Raw genomic sequence first — 10,732 nt, forward strand, 5'->3', positions numbered from 1 at the left:
TATGTCGATGTGTGTTTGTGTTTGTGCTTGTGTGTGGAAGGGTGGGGGCTTGTGGGGATTATCTTTTGTTTTTAAAATGTTATTTTTATGTAAAGCACTTTGAGTGAAATTCATTTTTTTAAAGTGCTTTACAAATAAAGTTTGATTTGATTTTGATTTAGTAAAATCAGTGTTTTCATGAAAAAAAAGAGAGAGATTTTGGAAATACTGACAAAATTGGCCAATAATGTGTCAAGATAAAACAAAAAACAATTTCTTCGTATGTTTCTTCTGTACGCTCATGTAAAAAAAGAGCTTATTCTACTTTGTTTTTTAACCTCAGGAATTGACTATTTTTTCCTCACAGTTTAATTTACAGTCATCCAGGTCTAAGTTTTATTTTATTTTTACTATTATTATCTTTATCTATACCATGATTTAAGTTCGAGTTAAAACTTTCTTGAAGAATTGAGCTCCGTCTTGAATTTCTTTCAACTAGGTGTAAGTGTTGATATTTTGAAACAATGGGGTCTCTGGATATTACACGAGTTGTTCTCCAACATCTCCTAGATTACTGTACAGTTACAATTGCTTTTCAAAGATCATTAATGTGTGCTTAAAGAGTCACTGAGTGACCAGACCAGACAGCTACAGAGACACTCAAGAGAGATGCTCACACTTGAAAATCATTAGTTAAGCAATTCAAGTTGGTAACATAGCTGGGAAGTACGTAATAATTTATATTAGGGAAAAAATAAGACTTCATCTGCTTGAGTATTCTGGCTTAGTGGTTATAATAATTAATTGTCATTTAGCTAACAATGTTATGTGTTGTTTACACATTTTTAAGACTTGGCAAAGGCAGAATAATTTCTCTTCATGTCTTGGAAAAAAAGTGTTTTCAAAGTAGAACATAAGCTGTTTTTTATGTTTTAACTTCACATTGCACAGTGTTAAAGTAACTAACACCCGGAGAGCGAGTACTCAGTGAATTATCACACCCTGCTGATACTTTTTTTTTTTACATTTAAATGTTAATGAATGACGTTGTTAGAGGGCTAAATCAAAGATGGTGTAGGCTATGTGTCTGTTTTTTAATTGAGATTGACAAATTTTGACATTTACTTTGTACGAAGTGGTGTCTTTGAAAAACACTCAGTATATGTGAGTCATATGTTCTGGGCTACTTACAAAAGCTGTCAGAAGTAACTAACAGGAAATGTGTGGTCGGTTTCTGTCCTTGAACTTTCTATTATGTCAAAGGAAACAGGTAGTTAATGCTGCCTTTTTCTACTGTGAACGCAGACATATATTTTTTTCTGCTTTAAGAGTTCAATTAAACCCAGAGCGCATACTTTTTTCAAGAAAAAAATGTGATGTTGATGCGTGTGGGTGGTCACGTGTAAGTGTAACATGATTGAGCAGCAGTTTCATTTATCGCATGGGCCAGCCTGTTTCCTTGCTCTTGGCCATAGAGCTACCAATTGTATGTGGTTTGTGGTCAACAAACAGCCTTTTGACTTAAAAGAGAGCCTGATGTATCCACTGTGTCAATTCTCAGAGCAAGGGTGGAAACGTCAGGCAGCCAGGTCTGATTGAGTTACTACAGGCCTCAGCTCTATTACCGACCCCTTTTTGTGATGTTGAATTATTTATGGGTGTCCACAGCATGCCAAGGACAAAGAGCCAAGAGCCTTAGATCACTGAAATATTTTAAAGAATGGCCGCCAAAACATTTCATATTAAATTGTATATTTTTGTTTCAAATAGGACACAAGGGTACCTGAAGATTTTCCAGCAGGTAAATCCCAAATGAAAAAAGTCAGACAACCATGAAAAATTAAACTTTTCTAAATGTTCTATGACATGTCTAATCTGTTGGATACTTATATGAATATAGATGGGGACCTGTTGATTAAAAACAATTTGAAAGTTTTGATTCACAAAATCCCAAACAGAATCTGTAAACTGTTGAAATCTGCAATAATGAAGGACAAATACTGGTCTCCCCTGGAGCAAACCACTGAACAATAAATAAGTTTGGAACAACTGACTCTTCATTAAAGTGGCTAATGTGAACAAATCACTTTTTATGGGAACACTGAATTACAACGGTGCACGCCAATGAAAAGGTAAGGTAAAAAGCAAAACCAAGGTAGATTTATGTCTAAACATTTCATGATGGAGTCAGAAATTGATTGCAAAATAGTTGTTTTGATGGTTTAAAAATTATGTTAAAAAAAAAGAATTTAGGTTTGATTAAAAAAAGGATGACCTAACACACCAGAGCTTTACTGAATCACCTAAAAGTATTGGTAACAAGGTTTGAAATATCTTAATTGATCCACAAAATATTTTAATTTATGAAAACATATATTTTTATAGTTGGAGTAATTTTATTAAATGCAGCGCATACTTTACTTATTTATATTGAAAATACATTTTCGTAGTCCTGTTTTTTGAAATCCTGTTATATAAAATTCTGCATGGTTTTATATTGTGTAAATTATTACATTATTTTACAGTTTTTGTGCAACAACTAAAGGTTAAAAAAGAAATGATTCCACTCTCAAATACACATGATTGTGTTCAAGAGCCGGATCTTCAAAAGGAGCCAAAATACCTGTTGCTGCTCTTTACACCTGTAAATAAAATGACTTGAAAATGTGTGCAAATAAACAAATGTGTAATTAAAAATGTCCAATATGAAGTGCAGACTTTTATCCACAATTATATTCTGTTGTTTTGCAGTCAATTTTATCCAAACTAACTTGCAAATGAGATTTTTAAAAGTCAGGGTTAACACTTTTGAGGTTAAGGCCTGTAAAACTAATGTTTTAGCCACGAGAAGTGCCAAAGGGTAGATGTGTTTTGTTTTTCTTTTCTCAATTATTCTACTCAGTAAAAAAATGAAAGCATCTGCAGCTACAGTTCATCTTTGTGTTTGAGTATTAGTTAAGCTGACATTTAAAACCTCATATAAATGTGAATCCTGCTTTTGTTTTCCTTAAATCCGAATAGTTCAGACCACAGACGCAAAGTCGAGTGGATGAAAAAGTGGTATTTTACACAAGGTGATTTTTTTTGGCCTTTTTCCTCAAGTTTCCCAAAATGCAAATAAAATAACAAAGTAGATGGCAGATGTCTTAATAGGTTTGGTTTAGATGCGTTTTATTGAGTTTAGACAGCTTTCCCTGTAAGAAAAGTTTATGATTGACAGCACTGAGAGACTTATGGTGTTCCTTTGGAAGTGTAATGTGACATGTACCTCTTGCTGCTGTGAGCTCTGCCAATGCATTGGAAAAATAAAAATAAATTAAAAATCTGGAAACCGATTTCTTATTTTTTACCATTGGTCTACTCTGTGTGACATCACAGAACCTGAAGCTGTTTACTATAAATTAGCAACAATATCTGCAACAAAATTTGAAAATTGATCAAAAGACACTTCTACGGAAGTTATGCATACAGAATTGGGCAACACCAGACACTGGTAAAAGGCTTTACATGTTGACATTACAGCTACAGACATACGCTTGAAATGCATGTTAAGCCCATGGTGTTTACACTGGACTAGCAGGGAGGGGCTTCTTCTTTTTCTGCCGTTTCCTTGTCTTTCACCAGTTGGAAGAGGTGTGGTGCAAAATGTGAAAGTGGTGAAAATCACGTCTTGCTTCAAACTTTTTCTTTCACAGCCTTAGTCTGATCTATGAAAGACTTGCTGTCATATAATTCCATCCGGGCACAAATAGCCAATATTTATTTATCCCCTATGATGGATTTTTAAAAATTTGGTACTTTTGTGAATTAAAGAAGACGTCATCCATACATCACTACCAAATCTGAGTCTCTAATTGGTCCAAGTTTGACCTGGTTTAACTTTCAAAGTCTGTTCAATGTCTGCGTGTTTCACACTACAGTTAAATGTGAAAGTTTTGAATTCGGAAGCCCTAAAAGTGCATTTACATAGACTTTTCAGTGTAAGTTGTCGTTTGAACTTACATTACAGAGGTTACAGAGCTACAATAAATGTAGCTCGACAGGTATGAAATATGTTGACTGGCTACTCAGGCTAAAAATTAGCAGTTTTTTCTGCTGCTGGGTGTAGTAATGTCATCCAAAGGACTGCAGACATTTTCAAAGGGTTCACAATTTAGGACAAATATGAATATCTATAAAATATTAATAATGCAATAAGTAATGGCTAGAACTACGTCATTGTGTTACCTGGTTTATAGTGGACTCTGACCTAATAAAATAAGTGTTTCTTTTATCCTGAAATCACCCATAAATTAAGAAGTAGCTAATTACCTGACAAACAGATATTTTTTTAAGTTACTTTCTCGGATTATGAGCGTTATGACATATTTCTAATAATCACAAGTATTGTTAAAAAATAAACATGTCCAACTTGTAATAAGACGAGGGGCTTAAGCTGATTTATTACAGGGCGTCGCTTTTCCATGCTTATGAGGATCCAAGAGAACATTTCAACACACGGCTCAATTGCTTGCAGGTTAAACGGTGGTGGAACAGCCAGGCACTTCATTTCCTTAACAGATCCAGATGTTTAGTGTGTGACAGAGCAGGAGTTTGGTTTCACAGACGCATGCTAAGGATTACTTGTCTGGACTGCCTGAGTTGTGTGTACAGTACAGTATTGCAGTGCAAATCCCAGTGATTTGTTACTTAATTTGTAGCCTTTTTTTTCTAAAAATGTCCTCGTTTTAATAAAAACTTGGGGAAAACATGGCTGCTCATGCATTGTAGGTGTTAAGAAACGATCATTATCTCTGCCAGATGGGCAAGACTTTGGCTCTTCTTCCTGTATTTATTCAAGTTGTTTGGCAAGCTAAGGCAATTTGTGTCTCACTGTGTAAAGGGCTCCAATACAATGCCCATTTGCTGGTAATGGCAATGGATTACTGTATTGTATTCTGTTTATGATCTCCATTGATCTCTTTCCTTCTGTTGTGTGCACTGGGCAATTTCATTTGCCCACTCAGGTCCAGCCGTCCATTTTCCTGAGCTCTCTTTTTCAATATATGTGAAGTATTCTCCCAGCTGCAAAACAAACCCTCACACTTCTGTTGAGATTGTCCACATGGGGTTTTTCTGCAGTGAAACATGTGTAGACAGGCACGGAATGACGGGTTTTAGATATTTCATAGCTACAACGACATCATCAGACATGACTGTCCTTTGCTCCTTGAGGTAAGCCACCAAAGCGTAGAGTTTCCTTTCATGTTTGTCTCACAGGCTTTACCATCTGTTCTCGCTAACTGGTGTGAAAGAAAAAATCTCAGTTGTTAAAATTGTGGCATGCTTCCTGAAAAATAGGTATTTAAATGGAGATATTCAAGATGCCAGTAATTTTTAATTGGTGGAATCATTTCAAGAATTTAACGATTTATTAGAAAAATAAATACTTCAAGATGGAACCAGAAATAATATTTAATTTAAAAATGATTGTTAATGTGTGTGTTTTTTATTTTTTTATTTTGCACCAATTTCTCATAACTTCTAAGCTTCACAGTTTCCAGACTGACAGATGCAGCAGATGCTTCATCTGCGGCAGTGTTTGTCGAATTTGTGTTTGTGTACATTCCTCTGTGTGTTCTCCATCTCTGTGATTGCTTGCACATGTGGATGTGTTGGCCATTGGGTCATTGGCTCATGTTCATTATATTTTCATGAGGCATGCAGCATGAGCGGACTGTTCCCGCTTGCTCCCTGTTGCCCTTTAGTCCAATTCACTCTCAGCGCAGTGAGCTTCAGTGCTCCCTCCTGACTGTATATCATCCCAACCATCCTCTCACTGGGTTTCCTGTTTGTTTTTTCCAGATGCTGTCTCCCGTCTCTCCCACTGAGTCTATAAGGAAATGATTCTTTGAGCACATCAGCGCAAGACACATGACTTCTTTGAAAGAGGGGCTGAGGAAGAAGCAGAATTCAACTCCAAAGTCTGAAGCAAAGATGTGGAGTGACTGTGATGCATGTGGTTGGTGTGCACCTAAGTCATGGGGATACATGGTCTGCACATACTGGTAGTTTGAAATCTGAGCAGCACATCCACTTGTATGTTCTGTACTGGCCCTGACAGAAAATATTAAGTTGCTGAATGATGTTAATGCTCTAAAGGAAAAATCATATTTTTAACTTTAAGGAGTCACGGATATCAGTTAGAAACAGGATTCTTATTGTATTTATCAAGGTTTATGTTGAAAGTGGTGCAGTTTAGACAAGAATTTAAAAGTCATCTTTATCATATAACTGTATGCAGGAATTTAAACAGCTTGAAAACACAGAAATTCTTTGTAAATTCTCTTTATTGGACCACGTTTTCCCTGTTCATGGAACCATCCTCAAACCACTCCTTAAACACACTCTCCCAGCACAAGTGATTCATATGTCTGATTAGAGTCCCAAATGATACTTTTTTTTTCTTAAAAAGCCGTCTGTGCCCTCTTAAGTCCTGGCTCCTTCGTTCTCGTCTCAGACATTTCCACTCAGATTCTTTCAGTGTGGTCTACTCCTGCAGAGACTTTCCCGTGATTCCCTGGGTACTTTGAGAAAACATAATTATAAAGAATGTGAATAGCCCTTCTTAAGGTCTTTTTAAAGCTTTTACTGGTTGCAAGTTGCTGCCAGTGGCCATTCTCGTTAGTGGGAAGTGATAAGAGCACAATATTTGCCACCGTCTGTTTGATGAGAGATGAGATACAGATACATTGTGTTGGGATTTCTAGGCTTTCTGAGATAAATGTTGTTCAGTTTTAACTTGATTTTTTTAATGCACTTTCAGTTTCTTTTATAGCTTTTAGTAATATATCTTTGAATCAATATTCCTTTGTCACAAATCAGTAAATACAACAAACTTATCTGCTGAAGGCTTGGAGCAGAGCATAGTTTAGGAGGCTCAGACGAACCCTGCTGTAATTCCAGTAATTGTTATTGGCGTTTAAGGTAATGAACACTGGCTCAGGGAAGAAGAACAGGGATGTTGTGGGGAGAAAAAAAAAAAACGAATGCGCTGCCCCCTTCAAATATCTTGTGAGAGGCAGCATAGAGGTTTGTTGTTAAGTGCTGTTACTTCACAGCAGGATAGATCCCAGTTTGAAGTTAAACTGTGTGGAATTTACATGTTTTCTCCGTGCCCAAACTAGATTCTTTTTCTGTTTTGTTTGGTCCATAGTTATGAATTAATGACTTTTTGAGATTGATTTACAGAACTGTTTTGCGTTGATGCTTGTCTTCATCTCTGCTGTTTGCAACAAACTGTTGACTCGCCCAGATTGTGCTTTACTAAATGACAGCTGGCACAGTCTCCAAACCCCCCCCAACCAGTAAGAAAACATCAAGGATAAATCACCTGAAAAATAATATTTGTAGGGAAGCTTTCATAAACGGGAGTGTAAAAGTCTCAAACTTTATGTTTCCAGCACATTTTACAAGATGAAAGCATGAAAAGTTGTGCGTTAATGAAGGAATAGTCATTAGGTTAGGTTTAATTAAAAAAAAGGCTGTGGCGTTGCTGCATGCTTCCCCTTCCCTCTGTGTTCTCCCGAAAATGATAAAGATTTAATCCAATTAGCTCGGCACTGTCTCACCAGACTGCAGAAGGGAATAGACTCTAATTGGGCTGAAGACAATTAGCTGAATTAATTTCAACAGAAGTCAGAGAACATCGCCAGACTCAAACAATATACTCTGCCTGCCGCAACAGACGTTCTCTTATTTGATTTTATTCAAATAAGATGATACGTGCTTTGTTAAGCAGCAGTGTTTCTGTGGCTCATTTCTTGTCGAGCAACTCTTTAGAACATATTTATTCATGATGGTGTACTTTACATTTCTATTGTAAAATAATTATCTTTGTATGCTGTTTAGATCTGGAACAACACACAGTAACAACCACGAGATATTATAAGCCTTATTATTAGTCAGCCGCCTGCAACAAGAACATGTATATTATTTAGATTTGTCCATATGTCCAAAAAGAAAAGTATGCAAAATAAAAAGGATTTACAGTGTAAAAGGAATAAGTGGTTTAAAACTTGAAAGTTGTATATATTTAAAAGCCCACTCCAATGAAAATTGTATTTCGGCATGTTCTTGTAGCATTTTCCTCATGATGGAGAACATATTTAAGAATTTCAATTAAAAGTTGCATTTCTAAATATTTATTTATTTAAATCAAGGTGAATCAGGAGCAGATAAAAAAACTCAGTTGTAGCTGCATTCTCATGCATTCACTTGCAGACTAAAAGATCCATTAACGTCCTAATTTTCCTCGTCTGAACCGGAATCTTGCTTAAAAAAAACTGTACGGCTGCATGGCTCAGATATTTCTCACCATTTTAGTTGCACAGCTAATGTTAGCTTGAGGTTGTGAGGGGCTGTAAGCTAGCAGGAGAGTGTAAACATAGGAATGATGGGAAATCAGTGGATGCCCCGCCTACAACTCAGGGCCAGATTTCTGATTAACTCCTGCCAATCTGTAAATAATGTGACTTAAAAAAATGACAATGTCTTTTTTGATTTTGCCTAAAATTAGGATAATCATAATTAAACTACCTCTGGGAACGATTTTACAATAGATAAAAATATAGTTGGAGTGGGAATTTAATATGTTTTTTTGTGCTTAGGCTGAGTGGACCTGAAATATGAATGTGAGGTATTTGGCAGTTTTTTGTGATTTTGGTAATAAAACGTATATGATATATTAAAGAGGGGAAAGGCTAAATGGGAGATCCTTCCTTGGATCAAAGATCAGCAGACACAGAGAAATGACACAGTTCTCCGAGCAGACAGGTTTGCCTTCCCCCTTTTGCTTCCCTAAACAAATGTATTTCAAACAGGCTCAGGGAGCACCCCTGCTAACAATGACAAACGACAGCACAAGGCGTTTTCTCTCTCTATTAACATAAAGTAATATAAACTGAAGGACACTAGTCTATAGAGAGAGTTAGGGGCTAATGTTCCATATCAGATGTGGACAATGTCAGGACTGAATACAGATTAGGTTGTGTCCTTCTCTCCCTGGGGGAAAAAGGGGCTGACACCATTCTTGCTGCGAAGTGTATTATTATAACATGTTCATGCCAGGTCTGTCTACCCTGCACTATTAACCCTGCGTCCCCATAATACTTTCTCCAGTGCCCTGTAAAGCCGTAAGACGAGATGGCATCGTACTTAATTCCAATGGTTGTACTGTAGTTTGTGTTCACTTCTTTTAAACTACAGTAAAAGCCTTTGTAGAACGGTGTGTCAATCACTGAATGGGTACGTGCAAGAGTTTATTTGCTGTTCACTTCAGGGTTTGAGGAGTGCGACGCAGAGGGACTGAACCGCTGCACTTGCAGAGATCAGTAGGTGTGCAATCTTACCAGTTGTTTGATGAGGAACTGCTGTCCATTTTCAGTATTGGTAAGGCTCATTTTGCATGAGGTATCAGGTGGGTGGAAGGATTATCGGAATAGCGGTGCTTTGAAGAAGGCGATGGTTGAACGTGTCCTATTGCGGTTCCGTGGGTGTCAGTTTTCTATATGCGATCGTGGTAGAAGTTGGTAAAACGCCTTTTCGAGCTTACAGTGGTGTTTTACTGTCTTTTAAATAGTTTGAGAATTTGATGTGCTTCTCCTAAAATAGTTTCAATAGGATACGTATAGGAAAGTGTGTCAAATGTTTGACTTATTTTATTTTGACAGCGTAAGCTTCTTGGAACAGCCATAATTTGCTGTTTTCTAAAATTTTAGATTGAATCAAACTATCCAACAAGTTTTTTTTTCTACCGCTTAACAATATCTTATTGACTTGTATATCCAGAACCAGTAAAATGTATCTCGTTTGTGTATTTGTAACATTAAATAAGAATGTTACTCCTCTTATATATGTTGGCAGGGAGGTCCTCATCCTGTATTGGAGCCTCTGCACACAGGAGCCGGCGTGGCTCCTGTTAGCACTTCTGTGTTTGTGTACGGTAATTGCCACCACACATGGAAGCACATTACAGTAGATGGTGGAGATGCTAGTACTGGAAAATTCCATGCAATAATGCCTGTGGGTGTTGGTGCCATGTGAGCGATAATGTGCGGGCAGAGGCCTATTTTCTCTTTAATATGGGCATGCCCACACTGGCACCCACCGAGCCCCCACTTGAGCTCGGTAATGAAAGAAAAAAAAACAGTCATGAAGCTTGGGTTTGAGGTGTTGTTAAAGTCTTTGAGGTTTTCTCCCCGTGGGCCTCTGTCTGCTGGCCCGAATAAGAGGGGCTTTGTTTGATAATCGGCGGGAGCTTTGGGTGAAGCTTGTTGGGCCGGGCCTCCTTTAGCAAGGTTTACTGTAGGCTCAACCCACATCATCTACTTTCCCTTTTTGATTTTTGATAGTTTGATTACACTTTGATTTGCACCATTTCTAGTGGAAGCTCAAAAAAGAAAGGATAAACCAGAAACCTGTCTGATTTTGATTGATCTTATTCTCAGTCAAATGTTTTATAACTTGAGAAATGCGTTTGAAAGATTTGTGACCATTTCCAGACAAGTCTGTTTAACAGTCTCACTAACATTGTGTATCAGCTTGGAAAACTGAAGCTGATGTGGAGAGAGTTGTTCATAACCACTTGTAGCTTAAGAGCCCTGAGTCACATATCCATGGAAAAACGTAAGAAAATCTGTTTACTTAAAAGCACAGCAGTCTCAGTGACAAAACTGTAAGTCTCTAATCATCAACAGATGCTTTTTATTCTATT

The sequence above is a fragment of the Oryzias melastigma genome, linkage group LG3, assembly GCF_002922805.2.
Source record: "Oryzias melastigma strain HK-1 linkage group LG3, ASM292280v2, whole genome shotgun sequence".
NCBI classification, from domain to species: Eukaryota; Metazoa; Chordata; class Actinopteri; order Beloniformes; family Adrianichthyidae; genus Oryzias; species Oryzias melastigma.